Source organism: Schistocerca piceifrons, chromosome 3 (genome assembly GCF_021461385.2).
Source record: "Schistocerca piceifrons isolate TAMUIC-IGC-003096 chromosome 3, iqSchPice1.1, whole genome shotgun sequence".
Lineage (NCBI taxonomy): Eukaryota > Metazoa > Arthropoda > Insecta > Orthoptera > Acrididae > Schistocerca > Schistocerca piceifrons.
In genome coordinates this window covers 297,604,289-297,614,595 of record NC_060140.1, presented here as the reverse complement: position 1 = coordinate 297,614,595, position 10,307 = coordinate 297,604,289, and the positions used below count along the sequence as shown (strand labels likewise).

General features: G+C 37.9%; 1 non-coding gene across 1 annotated transcript; it reads right to left on the bottom strand.

Annotated features, from left to right (window-relative positions):
- Positions 1 to 5,915: 5,915 nt before the first annotated feature.
- On the bottom strand, positions 5,916 to 5,990 carry Trnal-caa. The gene has a single exon. It is a non-coding gene; the product is annotated as a tRNA-Leu (tRNA).
- Between the last annotated feature and the right edge of the window lie 4,317 nt (positions 5,991 to 10,307).

The window sequence follows — 10,307 nt, the reverse complement described above, 5'->3', positions numbered from 1 at the left end:
GCAAGTGAGTGACATTTTACATCCAAGGGGAACAGAATAGCTTCACTGATTGCCAATCAAGTTGGAGAATGAAGACCAAGGCACAGTGATCAGAAAAGCTAGCCACAATGACATAGACTCCAATTCATTTACTAGAATTGGTCAATACTCCTGCTAGAAGTAAAATGTGCAAATTTGACCAACATTGAAAGTTTATGCTCCCAAACATCCTTCAAGTGCATCAAGTGTACCAACTCATTTAAATCCCAACAATAATTGCAGTAGGGAGACTGATCAACAGGATACAGAACACAATTACAACACCACCCAACAAAAAACCCTAAGGATTCTTGCGTAATAAAAACGCAGATGTACTGTGTGACCAGAACCAGATGGAGCATATAATAAAACCAGACTCAAATGCCTCTTCTTCAGCAATGGGAATGCCTTCCCAAAAGAATAAGGTAGGTCCTGTTGAGAATTCAAGCACAACATTTCAAACAGTTCAAAATTGAAGGAGCAGATAACTGGTAAATAGAAATTCTTGTAAGAAATGATCCACACAGGAGTCATACTCATATAAACTGATGCAGTGAAGCTATGCTCAGCTCTGATGCCACTTGTTTAACATCTAGTGTGACAAATGTATATGCTTAAGCCATCAATCAAGAATAAAACAGCTGTAAAACAGAGCAGCACAAATATACCACCAGTCGCCCGTCACAGCCCATTGTGAAATCCAACAACAAATCCAAAAGTGAGGGTGGGAGGTGGGGGGAGGAGGGTCTGATACTGTCCCAAATGGAATTTTTACTCCTGGTTGTTTTGCACACTGCTGCACATCCTAGCTGTACATGTTGTTTAACCCAGCTGTGAGGCATAATTGACTCTGGAGTCAGTGATGTAGGCAGATTTTGTACCAGTGCCATATGAATCTGTGACTTTTGAGGGTCAGAAGCCTGCTCCACAGAACGGTCACACTGCAAGGTGTGTTGACTCCCTGAAGGAAGGCAATCAGATTGAATCTCAGAGACAGTGGGAGACAACTCTGGGAAGACAATTTCCACAAGATTCATAATATGTAACAAAATCTGATCCCCATTGTTGAGAGCAGACAGAGGGCCAGGAGAGCATTGTTGTATTAACTGATTATACTTGAGAGAGCTGCGAAGGAGACAACTCCAACACACACATGCTCCAAGGCAGTACCATAGGTTCCACCTTTGCAGCCTGATCTCCACCGCACCAGGGTTATGTGGTACCACACTACCTGTAGGAGTAACAGACAAACACACCTCAGGGGAAGGTGGGACAAGGAAAAGTACAACTAATTGGCTCTGAGCACTATGGGACTTAGCTTCTGAGGTCATCAGTCCCCTAGAACTTAGAACTACTTAAACCTAACTAACCTAAGGACATCACACACATCCATGCCCGGGGCAGGATTCGAACCTGCGACCATAGCGGTCGCCAGGTTCCAGACTGAAGTGCCTAGAACCACTCGGCCACACTGGCTGGCTACAACTAATTCATCACCATCCTGAGTGTGGCACTGCTTATTATGAATTGCATTCTCCATGCTGCAAACAGTAGCAGTAACTGGGTCAGGCTTTGATTGCAAAATCGGAAAATCATTTGCAGAAAACTGTCAGACAAACACAAGTAGTAGTCCCAGGTTTGTTATGAGAGGAAACAAGGTCAGTAACTGTTAACATATAGTACTGTTCCAAGGAAGAATGTTAAACAAAATCTCTCTGAAGGTATTTGTTTCAGAGATAGTCACTTCTGTTGCACAGAAAACATGTCCCCATCTGTCCGCTGTATGTATCATGAATACAGTATCAACAAACTAGGAATTGAGATGGAATTTTCTTTTTGATTTGCATTCCCACCAAGCTTATGCCACTATAATATTGAATCCTGTGCTGATGTAAACAGCATTCACTGTAAATGCCTCTCACTTCACCAGATTGGGTCAAAACTTCTGTAAGATAATGTACTTTACTTCCTGAGGAAGATTGAAAATTCGAACATTGGTACATTTAATGTCCACATTTGCAAGCACTTGCAAAGCTGCAGCAAAGATTAGAAATAAACAGCTGTCATCTCGCTCAGCACACATGGCGAAACTGGCCACTTGGCCACTGTGATGTTACGAGAACATCTCCTTAAAATTCCCTTATTCTCTAGGCTTGCCCAATATGATACAGCAAAATCATAGAAAAATACTGACCTCATGCTGTGAGTGACATAGCACTCATAGTGCAAGAAGTGATGATGTCACATCAAAGGATGTGCAGTTGAAAACAGACAGCTGCATTCCTTCTCTGAATTGATCATAGTACAACTGACCAGCATGTAAGCATATGACACTGATTTGTAGTTATTATTGAGAGATTGCCGCAAAACATTTCAGTAGCATACCAGCATGCATTCAAAGAGAAATGGCTTAATTTCAGTGTGATTCCTGCCTCACATTTGAAGAAAAATGGCATAATTTTAGTGTGATTTCCAGCTCGCATTTGAAGCAAAATTTTAAGGCAATATTTACAGTGTGCTGTAATACATTAGCACATGATAACCAGCCACTACTGTTTTATATTATCATGTGTTTAACATGGACATACAATATGTTATGGTATTAACGATGTAAAGTATATAATCGAATAGACAAATAAGTAACAATGTGATAAATAAATTATTCACTTGCACAGTGTACATTCTGCTTTTATGTCTGTTTTTCCCTGGTGTAGGTAAGGAAATTAGGTTTTGTAATAAACATTGAACTTGCACTTATAGTTACCTTTGGGCATCCTGAGTCCTGTAGCAATGTGTTGTATATCCTACAATATTGTATTGTATTGTATTTTTATTGATCCAGGCAATCATAGTATTGTACAGCTGTACATATGATATTGGATAGGTCAAGGGAGCTATTTACAAGTAATTTTTACATTTGATTTTTACATTATTTTGTAGTAAGGAAATTATCTATCTTAAACAAAACTGTTAATACAAATCATAGAAATGTAAGGTTGTACATACAATATTGGATAGGTCAAGAGAACATATTTGCAGGTAATATTTAATAAATTGATTTTACATTATTTTGCAATGAGGAAGTTAGCTATCTTTAACAAAACAGTAAATACAAATGTTGTATGGTAAAATACAAACAGCCAATACAAATGTTATAGTAAAGTAGTCCAGTGTATTTCATAGACATGCACAGTATATAATTTTCAGACCTAATTGAACATTTATCATATTTTTTACATTTTTAACCCCTTTCAAAAAAATGATCAACTGCATAAAAGCAATGGTCCAAGAGATATTTTCTTAACTTATGTGTGAAGGCTCTTGGGTTGTTTGTTGCTTTGATTTCATTGGGTAAATTATTATACATTTGTATCCCAACATTTAAAACACTTTTTTGGTAGCAGGTAGTTCTGGACTGAATCATATGTAGGTCAGACTGCTGCCTTGTTGCATAGTTATGAATATCTCCATTGAATTTCAGTGTGCAGTCATTGTTTAACAGGTATGACTTGACAAATGAGACGATATTATAAATGTAAGCAGAGAGCAGTGTCATAATGCCATTTGTTTTGAAATGTTGTCTGCATGATTCGTTATGTCTTAGATTACATATTATGCGTATTGCCTTTTTTTGCATTTTGAAAATATATCTACCTCCAGGTGAGTTCCCCCAAAATATGATTCCATACTGTAATGTAGAATGGAAGTAAGCATAATATACATGTATGAGAACAGATTTTGTAACTGATTTTTTGAGTATCCTTAAAATGTAACACACAGTTGAGAGCTTTTTTGAGATATAATTTTTGTGAGTCTCCCACTTAAGATTTTCTGCGAGCCATATGCCAAGAAACTTGACACAGTCCACACACATAAGCTCTTTTTTATTTAGAATCACATCAGGCATTTCTTGTTTTTGGGATGAGAGTCTGAAGTTGATGTACGTTGTTTTCTGTATGTTTATAATCAGTTTGTTCTCGTTGAACCATTTGCTGAGTGACGACATAAGCGGTTTAATTTTTTGGTTGTGGTCCTCTGCATCAGTACCCTTTATTAATATACTTGTGTCATCGGCAAATAGTGTGGTATGTCCTGCAGCAAGCTTTGTGCTTATATCATCAATGTATAGCAGAAACAGTACGGGTCCCAGGATTGAGCCTTGTGGCACACCATATCTAATAGGCATTGTGTCAGAGGAGTGGACAGTAGATTGATGGGTGGTTGTATTCTTTTTTTCAAAATTAATTTCAACTTTTTGAAATCTGTTTGACAGGTAAGATTCTAACCATTTGTTTGCAATTCCTCTTATACCTTTATTTGCTAACTTCTTAAGGAGTATGGTATGGTCAATTACATCAAAGGCTTTGGGTAAATCTAAAAAGATACCAGTAGTGATTTCCTTATTATCCAGTGCTTTTAAGGTTTTGTTGAGATACTCATAAATAGCTGTGGTAGTTGTCTTTTGCTTTCTAAAACCATGCTGGTGTTTTGTCAATAAGGATAGTTTATTAGTAAAGTCTTCCAATCTGGTGTAAAATACCTTTTCAAATATTTTTGAGAATGAGCTGAGTTGTGCTATGGTCCTGTAATTGGCTACATCATTTTTAGAGCCCTTTTTGTGAAGTGGGGTAATTTTACAAGTCTTTAGTAGGTCAGGGAAAACTCCATTTGTAAAGGGGGCGTGTATTGTGTGGGTTAGGGGTTCTACAATGGATTCTCCACATTTCTTTACAATTAAATCAGGAATATTGTCACTACCACTGGAGTACTTATTCTTCAGTCCTTTTATAGCTGTAAGTACTTCAGTATTGGAGACTTTGTGAAGAAACATTTATGCCTGTACTGGTATGGTTTCTGTTAGTGTTTGGTGTTGAGTATTTGGTGTGTGGCAGTTGTTCTTTATCAGGTTTTCTGCTATTTTGCTAAAATAGTGATTAAAACCATTTACTATTTTTTGGGGATCTGATGTGACTTCATCATTTAGATTTAGTTTTAATGTTTTGTTTATAACATGCTGCTTACTGTTTGTTTCATTTTTTACAACTGTCCACAAGCCTTTCATTTTATTGTTAGATTCCTTTATAAATTTATCATTGTATAATTTTTTTGCTTGTTGGATAACTTTCCTGTAGATTGCAAAATAGGTCTTACAATATGACCTAAACTAATCATCGACGTCATGGTGTTTCATGTGATTTTTTAAGTCACGCTTTTTTTGACTGGAAATCCGTATCCCTTTTGTTACCCATGAGTTTGTGTGTTTGTTTCCAATTTTCCTGGATTTCAGTGGAAATGCAGTATTGAAGTGGTGGAGAAATGTTTCATGGAAGGAATTAAATATGTAGTTTACATCATTTTCTTTATAGACCTCTGCCCAGTTTTCAGCCTTTAACAGATAGTTAAAAAGCCTTATATTATCATCATTAAATTGCCTTCGCATTTTAGTTATTGTGGGATATTGTCCTATGTAATTTAAATTCGCTGTTAGTATTTGGGCTTCATGGTCATTGTAACCTGTGCTGATGACTTCAATTGAGTGGTGTAGTTTGTCTGCGTTTATGAAAATCTGATCTAGAGCTGTTTTTGAATTTTTTGTGATCCTGGTTGGTGTGTTTACAGTTGAGGATAGGTTGAATGAATTTGTAATATTCAACAATTCATCGTTGTTTTTTCCAGGTGTGAGGAAGTCAATATTAATGTCTCCACTTATTAATATATTGTTGTTTAGTGAGTGAATTTTTGTGAGTAGTGCTTCGAGGGAGTGTTTGAAGGTTTGGATGTTCCCATCAGGGGCCCTATATACATTCAGTATCAACAGGTTATAGTCTCCAGAATGAGATTTTCACTCTGCAGCGGAGTGTGCGCTGATATGAAACTTCCTGGCAGATTAAAACTGTGTGCCCGACCGAGACTCGAACTCGGGACCTTTGCCTTTTGCGGGCAAGTGCTCTACCAACTGAGCTACCGAAGCACGACTCACGCCCGGTACTCACAGCTTTACTTCTGCCAGTACCTCGTCTCCTACCTTCCAAACTTTACAGAAGCTCTCCTGCGAACCTTGCAGAACTAGCACTCCTGAAAGAAAGGATATTGCGGAGACATGGCTTAGCCACAGCCTTGGGGATGTTTCCAGAATGAGATTTTCACTCTGCAGTGGAGTGTGCGCTGATATGAAACTTCCTGGCAGATTAAAACTGTGTGCCCCACCGAGACTCGAACTTGGGACCTTTGCCTTTCGCGGGCAAGGTGGGAGATGAGGTACTGGCAGAAGTAAAGCTGTGAGTACCGGGCGTGAGTCGTGCTTCGGTAGCTCAGTTGGTAGAGCACTTGCCCACGAAAGGCAAAAGTCCCGAGTTCGAGTCTCGGTTGGGCACACAGTTTTAATCTGCCAGGAAGTTTCATATCAGTGCACACTCCACTGCAGAGTGAAAATCTCATTCTGGAAACATCCCCAAGGCTGTGGCTAAGCCATGTCTCCGCAATATCCTTTCTTTCAGGAGTGCTAGTTCTGCAAGGTTCGCAGGAGAGCTTCTGTAAAGTTTGGAAGGTAGGAGACGAGGTACTGGCAGAAGTAAAGCTGTGAGTACCGGGCGTGAGTCGTGCTTCGGTAGCTCAGTTGGTAGAGCACTTGCCCACGAAAGGCAAAAGTCCCGAGTTCGAGTCTCGGTCGGGCACACAGTTTTAATCTGCCAGGAAGTTTCATATCAGCGCACACTCCGCTGCAGAGTGAAAATCTCATTCTGGAAACATCCCCAAGGCTGTGGCTAAGCCATGTCTCTGCAATATCCTTTCTTTCAGGAGTGCTAGTTCTGCAAGGTTCGCAGGAGAGCTTCTGTAAAGTTTGGAAGGTAGGAGACGAGGTACTGGCAGAAGTAAAGCTGTGAGTACCAGGCGTGAGTCATGCTTTGGTAGCTCAGTTGGTAGAGCACTTGCCCACGAAAGGCAAAGGTCCCGAGTTCGAGTCTCAGTCGGGCACACAGTTTTAATCTGCCAGGAAGTTTCAGGTTATAGTCTGTTAAGATAATTAAGGAGAATTCAAAGTCTGTTTCTATTTGCATATTATTGTACTTTGTGAGGCTTTTGTATCTTAAATATTTTTTGACAAAGATTGCTGTACCACCTCCCTTACTTTTGTTCTGACAAGAATAACCAGCTAGAGTAAATTCGCCAAGTGGGGTTTTTTTAATTTTGTCTTCTGTTAACCAGTGTTCAGTAATATGGAGAACATCTAAGTGTGGCTTTGTTTGTAGGAAGAGATCTATTTCTAGTAACTTATTAAACATTGACTCCACATTATGGTGTAATATTTTAAAGGAAAATAGTGACTGTTTTCCAATGGAATGATTTTTGACACCACTCACCGGGTTTTCTTGTAGTTTCATATAGTCACGGTAGGAACTGTGCAAAAGTACTGAACGAAATTTCAACAACTGGCTAAAAATTTACATCTTTGATAAAGCCAAATGCTATATTCAAAGAAGCAACATGCAATATACAAAACAAAACGTCTAGTCTAGGACAATATGATTATGTTGTCGTCGTAGCTGGTGCAAACGATATTAGTGGATCAAAACGTGGTTTTATGACATCACTAGATGAAATGATTGCAAAAACTAGGCACACACAACTAATTCTATGCACAATACCGTATAGACATGACATGCCAAATGAAAACTGCAAAATCTACCAAATGAACAGTTACTTGATGCAGAAGGCATCTTACAGTGAACACATCAGAGTTTTAGATGTAAATAGCTTCCTCCAACAGAAAGACTTCACCAGGCATGGGCTTCACTTACATAAAAATGGGAAAAAGAAACTATGTGTTAATCTACTGAATGCCATCAAAAGTCCACTGGTAACAAGAAGTGCCATAAAACGTGTTACACCAGGACATCAAACATATTTGTGGTTCAATGAAGCTAATTTGGTGGACAATCTCAGAAGAATGAGCACTACTCCAGCTGAACCAACAGCAACACCAGGAACTGAAGAGCGATCAGTAACAACAACAAAAGTGAATATGCAGTCAGCGTCATCAAGGAAAACACCAGAAACAGTTTTAGAAAAGAAGAAGGTATCCACAGTCAGCACTAAGTCACCACCAACATCCACTAAAAATGTTATCATGAAGGTGTTCTTGTTTACTGCATCTTCACAAAAGTGAAGAAAAACAAAGAGTAAAGAAAGTTGGTGTAGTAAACATTAAGCAGAGTTCATCAAGGGTCCACTAGAGACCAAACAAATCATAGCAGAATACACCTACAAAACAATTGCTGAGAGTGTGATAAATTTCCTGGATGACTGTTGCCAGGGCCATACTCAAAGTGAACTGAAGTGATAAATAAATAATATATATTTATTGTATGCCAAAAATTCTGAAGCTGAGTGGAGGTTGGGGAAGGAACTCAAAAACAGGTGAACCCCAGTAAAAACAGGTAATATGATAACCCTATTACAGGTTCATAACTCCATGCAATCATATGTTCCTTGATTCTGGTATACATAGTACCAGCCATTGCTTTGGTTTATGAGTTCAGTAAATTATAAACAGTTAATAGAATTTCATGAATTAACATTCATTTTACAAACTATAAACTGAATATTAAAAGTGATATAAATATAGAATGCTTTGATGGAAAGTCCAGTATGAAATATAATATGGATAAGAGGATGGATCAATATTCATCAAGTAGAAGAAGTGCTGAGTAGTGAACATCTGAACACACACATAGAAACAATGACAAAGTACTAAGGTTTCAGACATGTTTTGATACTGCAACCTGACCAGGAGGTAATAGGTTACTAGATGCTGTGTGTGTGTGTGTGTGTGTGTGTGTGTGTGTGTGTGTGTGTGTGTGTGTGTGTTTGTGTGTGTGTGTGTGTGTGTGTGTGTGTATGAGAGAGAGAGAGAGAGAGAGAGAGAGAGAGAGAGAGAGAGAGAGAGAGAGAGTATCCTTTTCAGACCCTCTGTATACAATTGTGTGCACTACATTTTACTGGGTCTTAGCTGCAACAAAAGTATTTCTTTCCCAAAGGAAATCTGAGGTACATATTTACGAATGGTCAACCTTTTAATCATGTGCAAGTGCTGCCAGCTGTTGGGCATCACTATGAAAATATCAGCAACTCAGTGTAGCAGTGTTCAGCAGCTTGTGACCATCAGAATACACAGATATGGTTGGTTTGCTATATTCACTACATAATCGAATATTGTTGTTGTTATTTTTCATGGTGATTGTTGAATGATCATTTGAATGTTTATTACAACAGAGAATATTTTGTAATCAGGTATTTTTGTCCACAAAATGAAGGCAATTGTACAAAGTACATTTTGAAAATGGGCACATATTTTTGTACAAATCTTGCCTCTAAAGTCATTTTAAAAAATCACCTAAGAACATATCAAATAAAGAAAAATTTTCTTCCCTCCAGAAAACATTCAGATGTGAAAGGGTTAAGTTCTACCCTCATACATGTGTTATGTAGCGATAACACTGCAGTTAGACTGAAATTTCCATATATATATTTCAAGGAAACAAAACAAGAAACTGTTTAAAATATAATCAAAATTTGTCGGTTTTTTACAAGAGAAAGTTACATATGACTTTATGATACGTAATGCAGTTAGCACAAAGTATTGTGCAGAAAACTACCACTTTCCACCCAGCAGACATCTGGGAGTAGGACACATTATTTTACATGCTTGTTCCTGGAATGAAAAAATGATCTACTTTATTCAAAATTATACATACTCAGTCCCAACTGCAGGCTCTTCCACAAAGAATATAGTAGTAGTATACTACACTATATTAACCTGTAGAGAAGGGATTACAGAGAGAGAGAGAGAGAGAGAGAGAGAGAGAGAACCATTATAATCTCTATTTCTAATTCTGGATAAGTGCTGTATTTCCATTTTGCACTTTCTAGTTATGAAATATTTCATTTAATTCCTCACAGATCAATATAAGTTTATGCATAGTCTCTATGACAGTATTGTTAAGCATTTCGCAAGCACAACAGTAAAGTCACAAAGGAAATCATTTTTATTTTACTACTGGCTTTCATGGTGAAAGACACTTAAGTACTAGAGGAATGTAAACTTATGTAGAAGTAAACTAGCAAAATACATATGGATAACCTTAATTTGATTCTTGATTCAGTGGTAGGTAAATTCTGTTACTTCTCTTATGTTCATATGATGGCATAAGTTCCATCTCACTAGGGTTAGCTTTTTGTATTTTATCCATGCTAAAACTCAATGTTCTCAGTTCTGTCTACATATTTTT